The sequence below is a fragment of the Muscardinus avellanarius genome, assembly GCF_963383645.1.
Source record: "Muscardinus avellanarius genome assembly, chromosome: 4".
Classification (NCBI taxonomy): domain Eukaryota; kingdom Metazoa; phylum Chordata; class Mammalia; order Rodentia; family Gliridae; genus Muscardinus; species Muscardinus avellanarius.
In genome coordinates, this window is record NC_137789.1 from 123,702,621 (window position 1) to 123,717,041 (window position 14,421).

The 14,421-nt window shown below is 41.6% G+C and overlaps 1 pseudogene across 1 annotated transcript; it reads right to left on the reverse strand.

Moving 5' to 3' along the window:
* Positions 1 to 6,629: 6,629 nt before the first annotated feature.
* On the reverse strand, positions 6,630 to 8,516 carry LOC308261573 (GTP-binding protein 4-like; annotated as a pseudogene). Its single transcript has one exon. The product of its transcript is annotated as a GTP-binding protein 4-like (transcript).
* Positions 8,517 to 14,421: the final 5,905 nt, after the last annotated feature.

Genomic DNA, 14,421 nt, shown 5'->3' on the forward strand with positions numbered 1-14,421 from the left:
GTAACTAGCCAGAGCTGGTTATACCAGGATGAACATGCCCTATATTCTATAGCTTCAAATCTAAAAGACCATTTCTCTGGGTCTCAGTCATACTTGGGATTGAGTCCTGTCTTTGCTATTTTCTGTATGATCTTGAGGGGATTACTTAACCTCTAAAGGACTTCATTTCCTTGAGCGTAAAATGGAGAAAATAATGATAAACTGTGGTGAGCCGCCATTGAAAGATGGCGCCGGCTTCCTGCCTCTGAGCTTGATTAGGCACATGGCTGTGCAGGAAGCAACTCCATATTTGGAGGCTAGGGTTGCGTAACACATGACGTGGTGGTGACCTGACGAGCGTGAGCCAGTGAGTGAGTGAGATGTGGCAAGAAGTGATTGGGTGAGTTAACGTTTATAATGCCCTGCGCGAGGCAGATCTTCGCCACGTCATGTGTTACGCAACCCTAGCCTCCAAATATGGAGTTGCTTCCTGCACAGCCATGTGCCTAATCAAGCTCAGAGGCAGGAAGCCGGCGCCATCTTTCAATGGCGGCTCACCACAATTCCCCCTTTTTATTTTTATAGGCAACAGGTAAGAGCAGAGGTTTGACCCCTATTAATCACTGGCACCTTTTTCTAGGGACGGGTACTTGGGTGCCTAACCCGTGTGCAGTCAAGCGTACTCTTCCTGAGGACCAAACTTGTGCCCTCAGCTGCAGTGCTTTGCCTTGCAACCTGAGCCACTATGCCTTAGCTGCCACGAGCCAGGCTTGGGGTGATTGTCCTGCCTCGATAGCCACACAGGCCTGTATAAACATGGCTGTATTATGATTAAAACTTTGGCGAAGACGAGCAATGCACCAGACACAAAACAACACAGCCACAACCAATAATCCCATCAAGGCCCCCAATCCAGCCCATTCCTTTAGATGATTCATGGCACGAGTTATCCAAGATGACAGTCCTTCAGCCAAACTGATGTCCACACGAGTCGAGTTGACGGTGACCACAGCAGTGCGTAATCTCTCTAGTTGGGTTTCAAATTCTCCCGTCCAGTTGCCTAAAAGATAAATTGACAACTCCCGAGACAGGTTAGCGGCTTTTGTAAAATTTTCATATTGAACGCTGGTAACACAGAGACCAGGATATCTCCATTTACATCCAAGCTGTGCAAGCTGCCATAATACCTCAACTTGTTCTTAATTTTGGTTAGATTACCAGCAGATTCCCCTGAGCTCCTAAGGGATTTCCATGCTCTAATAGCACAAAAATTTATTTGATTATAAACTTCCAAAGGAAGTCGGGTTTGGTTTTGGGCATGTAGCCCTTGTCCTAAAATCATATCTCGATCCCATTGAGGATTTCCAGCAAGAGCATTAGCAGCAGCCTGATCAGAGGCATATTCTATGTTAAAGGCCTTCCATTCCAAAAATTGTCCAGGGGTGAGGCACGCTCGTGTTAATCCATTCCAGTCCCCTGGCGTCATGCAGTTTCTAGCCAGAGCTTCCACTTGGGCTAATGTAAAGGAAGCTGTGACCCCATACATGCGAACTGATTCTGCTAATGCCTTAATGACCTTAAAATCAAGGGGTTCATAAAAACAAGCACCCTGTGTATCTTGAAAAATAGGAAAGGCCAACGGGAGCTCAGTTCTAACACGTGACCAAACTTGAGGGCAAAAGGAATTATGAGATCCCTGAGTGGAGGATGGTAAGGATGGCGGTGGCCCAGGAGGAGGATCTTGTAAACCTGAGGGCATAGGAAAGTCCGGATCTAATTTAGGCAAACGAGATTTTTTCGAGGCTGAATGAATTGACACACAGGCCATTTGTTTCTTTAACGAACCCTTTTCTTCATCAGAAGAATCAGAAGAGGAGTCTGGCCCTTTAAATTCAGACAAATTCGGATAGAGTGAGGAACAGACAGGTTCCTTTGCTTCACTAACTGCCCGTTCTGACTTATGCTTTTCAGATTTCTGTTCTTTGAGTAACTCGAGGGCGGTTTGCCCTTCCTTAATAGCATCATCATATTTTTGATCTTCTAAACAACCTTTGACCAATTTCCAAATAGGTAGAACACAGGGATTAAGGCTTCCCTGTTGCTTGGCATATTCAAGATCTCGACCAAGCTTTTCCCAACTAGGAACTGTCAGGTTACCTGAGACAGCAAACCATGGAGCAGCTCTGTCACAATCATTTAAAAATTTCTCTAAAGTAGACTCTCTAAATTCTAAACTTCTAGAATAAAGTAGCTCCTGGAGAGCCAAAACAATTGGATGAGACTGTGAAGCCCCCATCCCAAAACTAAGCTCAAAATGAAATTCAAAAATGGTCCGCCTTGATCGCGGCTTTACCTTCGCGTTCCCGCGTCTGCTTTAACCGCAATTCCACTTTCACTTTTTCGCGTCTGCTTGACCGCAACTTCACTTTCACTTTCCCGCGTCTGCTTTAACCGCAACTCCACTTTTCACTTTCCCGCGTCTGCTTGACCGCGGCTCTACTTCCACTTTCCCGCGTCTGCTTTGATCGCAGCTCTACTGTCACTTTCCCGTGTCTGCTTTGATCGCAGCTCTACTGTCACTTTCCTGTCTGCTTTGATCGCAGCTCTACTGGATTTGCTCTCCCCTTATCCACAGGTGAGAGCGGTTACCCGCATTTTTCGCGGACCCCCCAACTTACCAGGGGACTTACTGGTGCACCTTCCCTGACGACAGCAAGTTCTGAGCTTCACGCACGGGAGCTGTTTTTTCCCCGTACGGGCCACCAGTTGTCGCGTCCCTCGACCAGCGATTAAGACACGACACGAAGCTCTTCTTGCAAGCCGTTTATTCAGGATACTCGTAATGGCGGAATGGCGAAGATCTGCCTCGCGCAGGGCATTATAAACGTTAACTCACCCAATCACTTCTTGCCACATCTCACTCACTCACTGGCTCACGCTCGTCAGGTCACCACCACGTCATGTGTTACGCAACCCTAGCCTCCAAATATGGAGTTGCTTCCTGCACAGCCATGTGCCTAATCAAGCTCAGAGGCAGGAAGCCGGCGCCATCTTTCAATGGCGGCTCACCACAATAAACGGTAGTAACATAAGGATGCTGGGAGGACCGAATTGGTTAATGACCTAACATCTCTGGCAGACGGTCAATGGGAGGACCGAATTGGTTAATGACCTAACATCTCTGGCAGACGGTCAATGTTCAGTGGATATGAGACATTATTTATCAAATGAGGAATTGGTGTAGTCCATAGGTCTCAAGTTGAATGTGCATATAATCTGGGAGACTTTTAAAAAGGTAGATTTTAAAGATTATTATCCCAAGGATTCTGATACAGTAGATCTGAAATTGTTATATATGAATCTGCATTTTTAGCCAGTTTTTCAGGTGGTTCCTGGGCAGGTGTTTTCAAGGACACTGTGAACCTAGGAGAAAACATGTCTGATCTCCCCGGGCACTCTTGGTACTCTAAAGCTCGTCAGACTTCAATCTAAGGCAGAAAATAGAAAAAAATATTACATGTGATTAGAGACGAGTCCCATGTAACACTCTTAAGTCAAAGGATTGTGGTTTTATGGAGAAATAAGGGTGGGAAGGTAGGGTCTTGTCACAGGCAGCAGAATGGCAGGTACACTGACTCAGAAGATGAAAGAGGAAGGAAGTGTGGTCAGGAAAGCCATGTGCACAAGTGAAGAAGAGACTGCATGCATGTAATCTCAGCGCTTTGGAGGTCAAGACAGGAGGAACACAGTTTCGAGACCAGCCTCAGCAACCTAGGGAGACTTTCAGCAATCTAGCAAGATCTTGTTTCAAAACAAAAAATAAAAAGGGTTGGGGGCATAGCTCAGAGTTAAAATGCCCTGGATTCAATCCCAAATGCCCCTTACCCCTCACAAAAAAGAAGAGACTAGGAATTGAAGGGTAGGAGGTAGGAAGACTTAGCCAAGGATGCTGAGTATAGAAGAAGAGGATCCCCCTAAAGGCAGTGGCTTGGGAAGATGACAATATTGTGGCTTTATGCATGACAGTCCAGAGTCTGCCATGCTCATTAGGGGGCAGCTTGCAAGCTCCAGGCCTGGGCTCATTAGGACTTGCACTGAGGTGACAGTTATCAAAACAGAAAATTGGGGCAATAGCCCCTCTAGAGAGTTTGTATTTCTTTTCACTGCATTTTAACAAGTGTTTGAATCCAGCTCTGGTGAAGCACAGGGCCGGAGTAGTTGTAAACAAGACATTTCACCACCAGGTAGTGAGTAAGGACCTTGACCTAGAGAAACAAAGCATAAAATATGCAAATACTGGTAACAGTTGTTGAAAGATTGTGTAAGTATCTTAGGCACACTCCTTTCTCCTCTCCAGTGGGGGTGAAAGGCACCCTGGACCCCAGCTGTAAGACCTTGGATTTCATTGTTATCTTCAGAATCTTTGCCCAACACAACTGGTAAATTGAAAGAACAGGAGGAAAGGGAAGAAGGTCATTTGATTGGCTGCAGGGAAACCTGCTTGTGTGTACCTTTTGCCCTGGCTTGCTGGGAAGGAGCTGTAGGAATGATACTGAAGTCCAAGGCCTTCAGTCTGTTCTCCCTGGAGTGGGGCTGGCACCGTCCTAGGAGCACAGCGCAGAAAAGCTGTGAGATGCAGGGGGCCTAGTCATCTCTTTGCCTCTGGGATTTATACTTAGGTGTGATGTGGAAGAGGTTGGGAAAAATCCATATGGGCAAATGGATTTTTAAAAAGGACATAGATACTCAATTTTGATTACTATGACAGCAGTTCTTTTACTGACTCTGAGAACAAGCTGTCTTTGAAAAGTAGCAGGAATATATTGAGATTAATTTTATACTAGAATGCAGCATTATAACACTGTAATTTCTCCTAAATGGTTTATTTTTTTTGGTTCCATCATTGCCAAAATGTTTAGAGAACATTATTCTACCTGTGACTCATATTTTCCAAATTTTAACTGCATTTGCCTTTAATCTGGCCAGGGACTTCTTCAAACCAGCTTAATTGCTATTTTGCAGCAAAAACTCTGTGTAATGCCACCCCTGTACTTTAATCCTTTCTTCCTTTCAATTCATTGGTGAATTGCTAAGCATATTCCCTTTCCAGTTTGATTTTTTGCTTTTTTTCTTTCCTTATTCTTGTTTTGCAGGGAGGGAATCTTAGAGCAAGAAAACACTTTAAGGACAAAGTAGAATAGGTGAAATAGAAAATCATTTTTAAACTTGTCTTTGTAGAAGAGAGACACATCCCTCCTCCTCCTCCTCCTCCTCCTCTTCCTCCTCCTCCTCCTCCTCTTCTACTTCTTTCTCCTCCTCCTCTTTGTGGTACTGGGGTTTGAGCCAAGGAGCATACTTCAGCCCTTTACTATTATTATTTTGTTGTTGTTTTTTAAACAGAATCTCATTACATTGCTAAAAGCCTTGCTAAGTTGCTGAAGTTGATTTCAAATCTGTGACCTTCCTGTCTCTGTCTCCCTAAGATTGGAAGGATTACAGGAATACATCACCATTCCTGGCCTATGGGTCTTCTTTTACTGTGATTTTACCTTTTCGTCTTTGCAATTTAAGTGGTGGTTATGAATTATATAACTTAAAATATAAAGTTAAAGCTGGACGTGGTGGCACACACATGTAATCCCCGCGCCTGGGAGGCTGAGACAGGAGGATCACACAGATTCAAAGCCAGCCTCAGCTACTTAGTGAGGCTCTCAGCAACTTAGTGAGACCCTGTTTCCAAATAAAATATAAAATAGGTCTGGGAGTATAGCCTGGAGATAGCCTCTGGGTTCCACCCCCAGTACCACACACACACACACACACACACACACACACACACACACACACACACCATATATATATATATATATATATATATATATATATATATATATATATACACACACACATAGAAATAACTCAGGAAACAGTCATATGCAAAACAATATGATAAAAACAATGTATATGTCATAATTGACTGACTCTTTAAAATGTTTGTGAGACAGCCATTGTCTCTCTCTCTCTCTCTCTCTCTCTCTCTCTCTCTATATATATATATATATATATATATATATATATATATTTTTTTTTTTTTTTTCTCCTATTTGCCTATACAGGTTTATTTTGGATAAAATAGCTGAAGACGGATTACAATGATACATTGTACAAATGGGCTAGAAAATAAGAGAGTATTTTATGCTCTGGATTCTAAAGCACCCTAAATGTGTCTTTCCCCAAGCCTGCAGGACAGGACTGGCCACCTTCTGCCTACATCCATAGAGTGGAGAAGCTTTCCTCACAAAGATGGCTATTCATGTGTGATGAGCCAAATTTCTATCTTATAAAAGAATTTTTTCACCATCAAAAATAACCTCACCACACCAATACATTTTCCAGTTCTGCAAATCTGAAGCAATCAAAACTCCATTAAGTACAGAAACAGCCTACTACATATAACTGCAGTATTAAGAAGTGACAAAAATTCCCCACGTCTAAACAGAGTTTACCAGTTTTCAGCAAAGCAACAAGCACTTCAGTCATTTCCACGGTCTTTTGAGTTAATAGATTAGGGTTCCAATTCATGAATCCATACCACACCAAACCGAGAAATAAACAGGACGGTCTCGCCAACCGTCTCTGCCGACAGGATGCTATCTCCTGTCCTTTTTACCAGCTTTCCTCTTCCCAGAGAGCAAGTGCTTGGGCTTCATGTCAAACACGTGCCTCTCCTTTCTTCCCCAAGAGGTTCATCTTCTTCTGTGCGTTCTTCATCATTGTCTTGGCTTTCTTTACCATCTTGACATCCCAAAGACCAGAAACATCACGTGGAGTGCGAGAGCAGCTCCAGCTCCAGGCTACGGAAGAAGGCGGAACCGATTCTTCCCGCTTTCTTTTCCTAGTGAGCTCCGAGATCTTCTTGCCTGCACTGCATAATGGGCGTTGTCCTTGTCGTCCATGTTGACCCCAAGGCTGCGCATCTTGCTTTCCAAGACCGTTCGCTGAATCTTCTTGGCAGTCCGCGGCATCCGGGGCCCCTGTGTATTCTTCTCTCTGGACTGCAGGATTTTCAGCTTCTTCTCTCTGATCTGCTTCGCCAGCTGTCGGATTTCCACCATTTCCTCGTCCTCACTCTCAGATTCACTATCATACTCTCCAGCAGCTGTCCTTAGCTCTTCTTCTTTTTCTAACTCTTCTAATTTCTTCATGATAGCAGGATCAATATAATCGGCTACATTATGGCCTTCCCAGATCTCTGGTATTTTATCGTATTTTTCCGAAGAATTCATTAAATCCCAGTATTTTTGAAGATCCAAAATATAATCATCTCCAGCTCAAAATCACGTTCCCGCTTCTTCTTGGGCTGCTCCGCAATTTCCATCCTCCTCCTGCGCGCCACCACTCCTTCTGGGATGAAAGAGGGCCTTTCCTTATAATCTCTCTTGTTTGGTACAGCCAAATGCAATCTGTACAGCACCTCATTCACTTTATTTCCTTTCATTTTGGTTTCCACTCGATGAGCCAAAAGCCTATCACAAGCCTCAGTTTTAACTTTAACAACACCTTCCTCGGTCAGGGTGCTGGTCTCTATGACGGGGAAGCCTTCGGCCTGCAAGTCTACAAATATTTTCTGGTCGTCTTCGGGAAGCTCCGTGAGTCACTTCACGTCGCATTTGTTTGCCACAACTATGAGAGGCTTATTGATGAAGAGAGGTCTGATGTTCTGGAAGAGTTCTAACTGCTCCTTCAGCCCATGTCCACACTGCTCAGACAAATCCATCACAGAGAGAATGGCGGCACGGAGGTGGGCCAGGGCAGTGATGGCCTGCATTTCGATGGTGTTCTGATCTTCCAAGGGATGGTCCAGAATCCCCGGAGTGTCTACGGCCTGCCAACGCAGATACTTATAATCCATATGCCCAACAAACAGAGACTTGGTGGTGAATGCATAGGGCTGAACATCCACATCTGCTCTCGTCACCTTGTTGATGAAGCTGGACTTCCCCACGTTTGGATATCCACACAGAATCAGGGTCCTGGTATTTGGATCAATGGTGGGCAAACGGGACAAATGCTGACGCACTTGTTCCAGATACTCCAAACTCTGCCTCTGCCTCTTAAGGATAGTGCACATTCGGCCGAGGGCAGCGCGCTTCAGCTGTTTGCAGCGGTAGAGAGAATCACCATATTTCATAAGCCGTACATAATCCTTAGCAACATTGTCCACTAAATTTTTGGCAATATTTATTTGTCCTAGAGCCAACTTGTAATGATCCTTGTCATAGAGAATATTCATCAAATCAGCATAAAATGGATGGATGTCATCCAATTTGGGAAAATCTGTAAGAATCTGTGAGTCTGTCATGGTAATTCTGTTGAGTAAATTTAACTTTTCTCATATAAAAGTGTCTAATGCGATGAATTTGGTAATGTTTATGAATAACTGTTGGAGTCTTTCGTTGAGTCTTTGATAATGTCAGGTCAATAAAGTCCTTGGCAGACGGGACCACCATAATCTTCTTGAAGTTGTAGTGCGCCATGCTGTCAGTGGGAAGCACGCAGAGACCCGGCTTGCAGGACCGGACTTCCGCCCTTGGAGTGGCCATTGTCTATATTTAATAGGAAGAAAGGCTCAGAAAAAGTCAATACCTTATCTAAAATAAGCAGCAAAAGGCCGGGCGTGGTGGCGCACGCTTGTAATCCCTGCACTTGGGAGGCAGAGACAGGAGGATTGCACAGGTTCGAAGCCAGCCGCGCGCGCTGGCTTAGGAGACCCTGTTTCCAAAATAAAAATGTAAAAATAGGTCTGGGAGTGTAGCCCGGAGGTAGAAGGGTTTCCAGGAACCCCAATATCACACACAAAAAAAATTTAAAATAAGTAGCAAAGCAGTAATATCTCAAAGATTTTAATGAGCTATGATATATATTGTTGATTCTGTGTATTTTTCATAGAATTCAGGAGCTGGAAGAGATCAAAGGATATAATATATTCTTTCATGTGATGGTAAGTTAGGTCATAGGGACCAGAGAAAAATACTGAGGGAGGCTTCAGTGCTTCCAGGAAAGCCTTTCTAAGTAACTTAAAATGTTGAAACTGAAGATATTGGTTTCAGATACAGAAATATGGGATGTGTTGGGAAATATAGCCAGTCTGTTCAGGCTTCTATAACAAAATGCCTTAGACTGGGTAACTTATTAACAACAAAAACTTAATGATCATGTTTCTGGTGAGTGGAAAGTCCAAAATCAATGTGCCAGCAGATTCAGTGTCTAGTGACGGCTCTCTCACCGTTTCAGAGCTGGCACTTGCTGGCTCAGATGGTGGAAGGGGACTGTGTGGTGTTCTACATGGGAGGGCACAGAAGACTTCACTTGAGCCTTTCTATAATACCACTAGCCATATTCATGGGGTGTAGCCCTCATGATTTAATCACTTCTCAGAGGCCACTCCTTCATATTGTCATTTTGAGTGTTGGGTTCCAAATTAAGAATTTCAGAGGGACATCAACACTCACACCATAGCAGAAAAGTTTAAATTTATGTTCAGATTTGGAATAGAGAATAATAACATCACAATATCTTGGAAGAAAGATTGAGCCCCAACATGAAAGCGATGCCAAAGAACTTTGATTAAGAAACATTTGGCCATCTTAGGACTGAACTAGGGGTCTTGACAATTCCTCTTGGAAAACAACAGTGTACAAGAAGACAGCCGAAAGCTTAGGGCCTGGGGAAGGAAACCTGGTTCACAAGTGGAAGAGATTGGCTTAGCTGGAATGCAGTGAAATGTCAGAACCATTGGATGAGAATTTCCAAGAGAAACAGTTTAGCTTCACTAGATGGGTACAGCATAGTAATCATCAATTCAAGACAGACTATTCTGACTTTTTTTTTTAAGGTAGGTGGTACCTATTCAGTCAATCTATCCATAGGTTGAAGACTCAAAGTGAAAGAGTTCTGGCCCAAAGAAGATGGGGTGCTTGGTAGAGCAATGAGTTGGAACCTGAGTGCAGGCATCAAGATGAGAGTCTCACCTGAGTCAATGGCAGGAACTGGGAGTTGAGGGTGGTTTTAAGCTCATCAATATGGAAGGGAGGGATACAGATGATGGCTGTTCAGTCCTGAGGCTCTACTTGTCTGATTGGCAAAAGGAGACTTGGGTCATAGTTTTTATGAGTTGACACACTGATCTTGCATCTTAGGGAAATATATATTGTAAGTCGTGCCTATGGTATCTGTATTTGAGATTAGATTTGTAGAAGCTGGGACAAGGTATGATTTGAGGAAGATCTAACACTGGGAGGGGTGGGGAGGAGAAGGGGATGGCACAAAGAAACAGAGAGGATGCCTTTCTTTGCTCTATGGAGGACATTATGACCCTAGATAGATGGCCCTTAGCCCTGCAGAATATGCCAATTTATACCTAAAGAGTACCTGGTGAATGCTTGGAGAATATGAAGAATTAATTATAGAGCCGATCCGCCTTTCCTGCTGGTACCTTATTCTGCCTTCTGTTTTTCTGTTTTCAATCCTATTCTGTTTCTAGTTTTTCTTCTTTTTTCCCAGAACTCTTTTTGGATTTTGAACTTTGGTTTATGACATCTTCTTTCTCCTTGAACAATATCTTCATTAACATAGCCCTATTTGATATATGATGTAAATTCCCACAAACATTTACTGATTTTCACACAGGCCCAAGACCCAATTCTGCAACTGGACTTGGGAGAGATAGGAGTTGTTGATAATTGTACTTTCGAATAGTTCCATTGTCCTCAGACCATTTCTATCATGGCACATCCAATATATCTTTGATAGAGAAGCATTTTCCAGAAGATGTCCTATGAACCACTAATGCCATGAGTTGTTCTGTTGAAAGGGTTACATTTGAAAAGGAGGATATGTTATCTTTTGAAGATATACTATGAATATTAGTATACTATGGGCTTAAGAGTCCTGTCATTAATGAAACTATTCAAAAACAAAGACGTTTGCTAAAGTTACACGGCCTAAGACCCTATAACACTTCTACAAAATAGTGTTCCATAGAACAATTGTAGGAAATGGTGCAGAGCAAAGATTTTGTTAGGGTTTTGTTTAAATTGTGAGGCCAAGTGAGATTTATTTATGGCCATAAGTCTATCTTAAATAAGATGTACTTTGTTAATAATCATTTTCTCTTGATCTTGTATTCCCATAACATAGAACACGCCTCTTACAAATGTTTGGGAGATTTTTTAAAAAATTATTTTGGGTGGTACTGGGAGTAGAACCCAGGGCCTTTTTCTACCTCCGAGCTATACTCCCAGACCTATTTTATACTTTATTTGGAAACAGAGTCTCATTAAGTTGCTGAGAGCCTCATAAGTAGCCGAGGCTGGCTTTGAACCAGTGCAATCCTCCTGTCTCAGCCTCCCGAGCGCTGGGATTACAAGCGTGCGCCACCACGCCTGGCTGTGTGGGAGAGTTTTTAAATGCCATTTGTGATTAACTCACATTGGGGAGAGAGTAAATGAAAAGAGGTATAAATGTATGGTAATTTTCCTCAAAATGTTATTTAAAATGATTTCATCTTGAGAAATAAGTAAAATATGTACTGAATATAGTTTAATTAGAAATACACAATAAAGTAGAAATAATTCTGTGCTGGTTAGCATGACCAGGTCATAGCAATGTTAATTTTTAGAATTAGTGCATTTTGCATGAAGAAAGACATACCTGTTTGACGAGTAATAATTAGACCTCTACTTTCATCAGTTGGTGATTAAAAGCCAATGAAGAGTAGGCACTGTCCCTCAAATTGTAGTCTGAGAGAAAAGAAATTCTTGGAGCACCTGATGGGAACATTATTATGTGGGGACTGAGAGGAGTTTTATAAAATGTCTGGATCATATTCTAAAGTCTGGGTTGTTGATTGTGATAGAATGTGGTCACCTCTTTGTAGCCTTTAGATATTCAGCCAAACTGTGAGCAAAATTAAAGGGGGTGGGCGTGGAACACAGGAGACACCTCATGTCACAGCGCTGCCGATTTTGCTGCCCACTGCACTCAGTGAGTGTGAGCGCCTGGAAGGTAAAAGGCCTGGTAGTGTGAACCTGCTTTTCCTTCTTTCCCAAAGTGCCTCCCAGTATGAGCATGCCAATGGATGGAGGTGATTCTAGTGATCATTGTATTGCATTGCTCACGCAGCAAGGCCCCCAACACAAATCAGCCTCTTCAACTAGACTGAAACTGTAGGGGCAGAGATTTGGTTGTTTTGGACTCTCTGAGAGGTTCTTTATAAACAAGGGAGTGCTTTTCTAAGGAGGTTTCAGGGGTAATTTGGCAGTATGTAATTTTTACCCTGCGCACAATCTCTGTAAGAAAAATAGACACTGCTGAATCCGATTCCTTGCCTCCCCTTCTTAAGCAAGTTTGAGGAATAAATTTATCAGCAGTAGCCGCATTTATTCTACGGAGGAGAATGCATGATGTACCATTTCCCAGAACTTTTTGGATTTAAGATGAGAGTGGAAGGTTGGTACCAGTTTCTTCTTTGTATGTTATTCACAACCAACAAGAATATTTTCATTTAAAAACTCCTTGATTCAGCGGCATGCCTTGAATTGGGAAGACTTGTGATAAACTTTTCCCACCAATGTCATCCTTCTAGTTAGTTTAATAAGTAAATTTATAAGTGTCACTATAGGAGCAGGCAGGATAAGTTCATTTTATTTGTGTAAAACTCTTTATGGAAACTGAAATAAAATTTTCATCTCATTAATAAAAACAAACAACAATGCTAACATGCAAACGGGTCCCAGTTTATCATGGTTGGACTTACAAGTTTTGAACTTTATGATGGTGAGAGTACCATATGTGTTCATTAGAGAAGATACTTTGTTTTTTTTTAATTTTATTTTATTGGTGCACTGTATTCATACATCATAGTGGGATACAAACTTTTGTAGACATACATTCACACATCGCCCAGTCAGCCCCCACCCGATCCCCACCCCATTCTCTCCCCATCCCTCCTTCCCATGCTTGGCTTAGTGGTTGACATCTAGTATTATAGCAATTTATCCAAAATTAAAAATGATAATCTCACATAACAGTTTCATTTGTCTGATACCAAGCGTTTGATGATTTAAAGATAGCATTTCAATATTTCTTTTTGCTTTCTTTCTTACTAGAGCATATTTTTTTCTGTTTTTTTAGGTGAAACTATCATATATTTATATATTTATTTTTCAGAAAAAAATCTATCCTAATATGGAATATGAATTCTAGATACCCAAAATGATCTTGAAAAAGAACAAAGCTAGCAGATATATATTTTCTGATTTCAAACCATATAAAGCTACAATAATTGAAACAGTGTAGTACTGTTCTAAAGGCAGATATATAGACCATTGGAGTTAAATACAAGCCTAGAGCTAAATTCTTCCCTATATTGTCAAGTTATTTTTGACAAGGTTTCCACGAACATTTGGTGGTAGAAATAATAATCTTTTAACTAAATATTGTTGAAAAATAATAATTACATGGAAAATAATAAAATTGGACCTTTACCTAATCCCATATACAAGTATTAACTCGAAATAGATAAAAGACCTAAATATAAATCTTAAGACTATAAACTTTTAGGAGAAAATCTGGGTCATAAAACCTCACAACATTGAAATTGGCAGTGATTTCTTGGATATGATTTCAATGGCACAGGCAACAGAAGAATATACAAACTCCCTAAAAAATAAAAGAAAATATTGTATATCCAAAGACAATGTAAACAGAGTTAAAAGTTACTAATAGAATTGGATAAAATATTTCCAAATGCTATATCTGAAGGTATATTAATATTCCAACTAGAAATCCTAAAAATTAACAACAATAAAGGCAAACAATACAACTTAGAGATAGGTAAAAGACTAACATAAATAATGAATCTCCACAGATAACCAATCTAAGTTGTCTGTTGGATGGAAACTCTTGTTTCTCTGGTTCTGGTGAGTGTTACCTATTTCTTCTTTGTAGTTAATCTCTTTGAGTATTTTCTCTAGCGCTGGTTTTGAAGACATAAATTCCTTCAGTTTCTGTTTGTCATGGAAGCTTCTTATTTCTCCATCTAATTTGATAGAAAGTTTTGCTGGGTAGGAAATTTTTGGCTGGAAGTTGTTTTCTTTCAGAGTTTGGAATATGTTACTCCAAGCCCTTCTGGCTCTCATGACTTGGTTTGGGAAGTCTGGAGTGATTCTAATTGGTTTGCCTCTGAATGTCACTTGGCCCTTTGTTTTTGTTGCCTTTAAGATTCTCTGCTTGGCTTCCACATTGGTCATTTTGACAATTATATGGCGTGGGGATCCTCTTCTCCGATCCTTTCTAAAGGGAGTTCTATAAGTTTCCTGGATCTGTGTATCAACCTCTTGCTCTATATTTGGAAATTTTTCTGCTATTACTTCCTTGAAG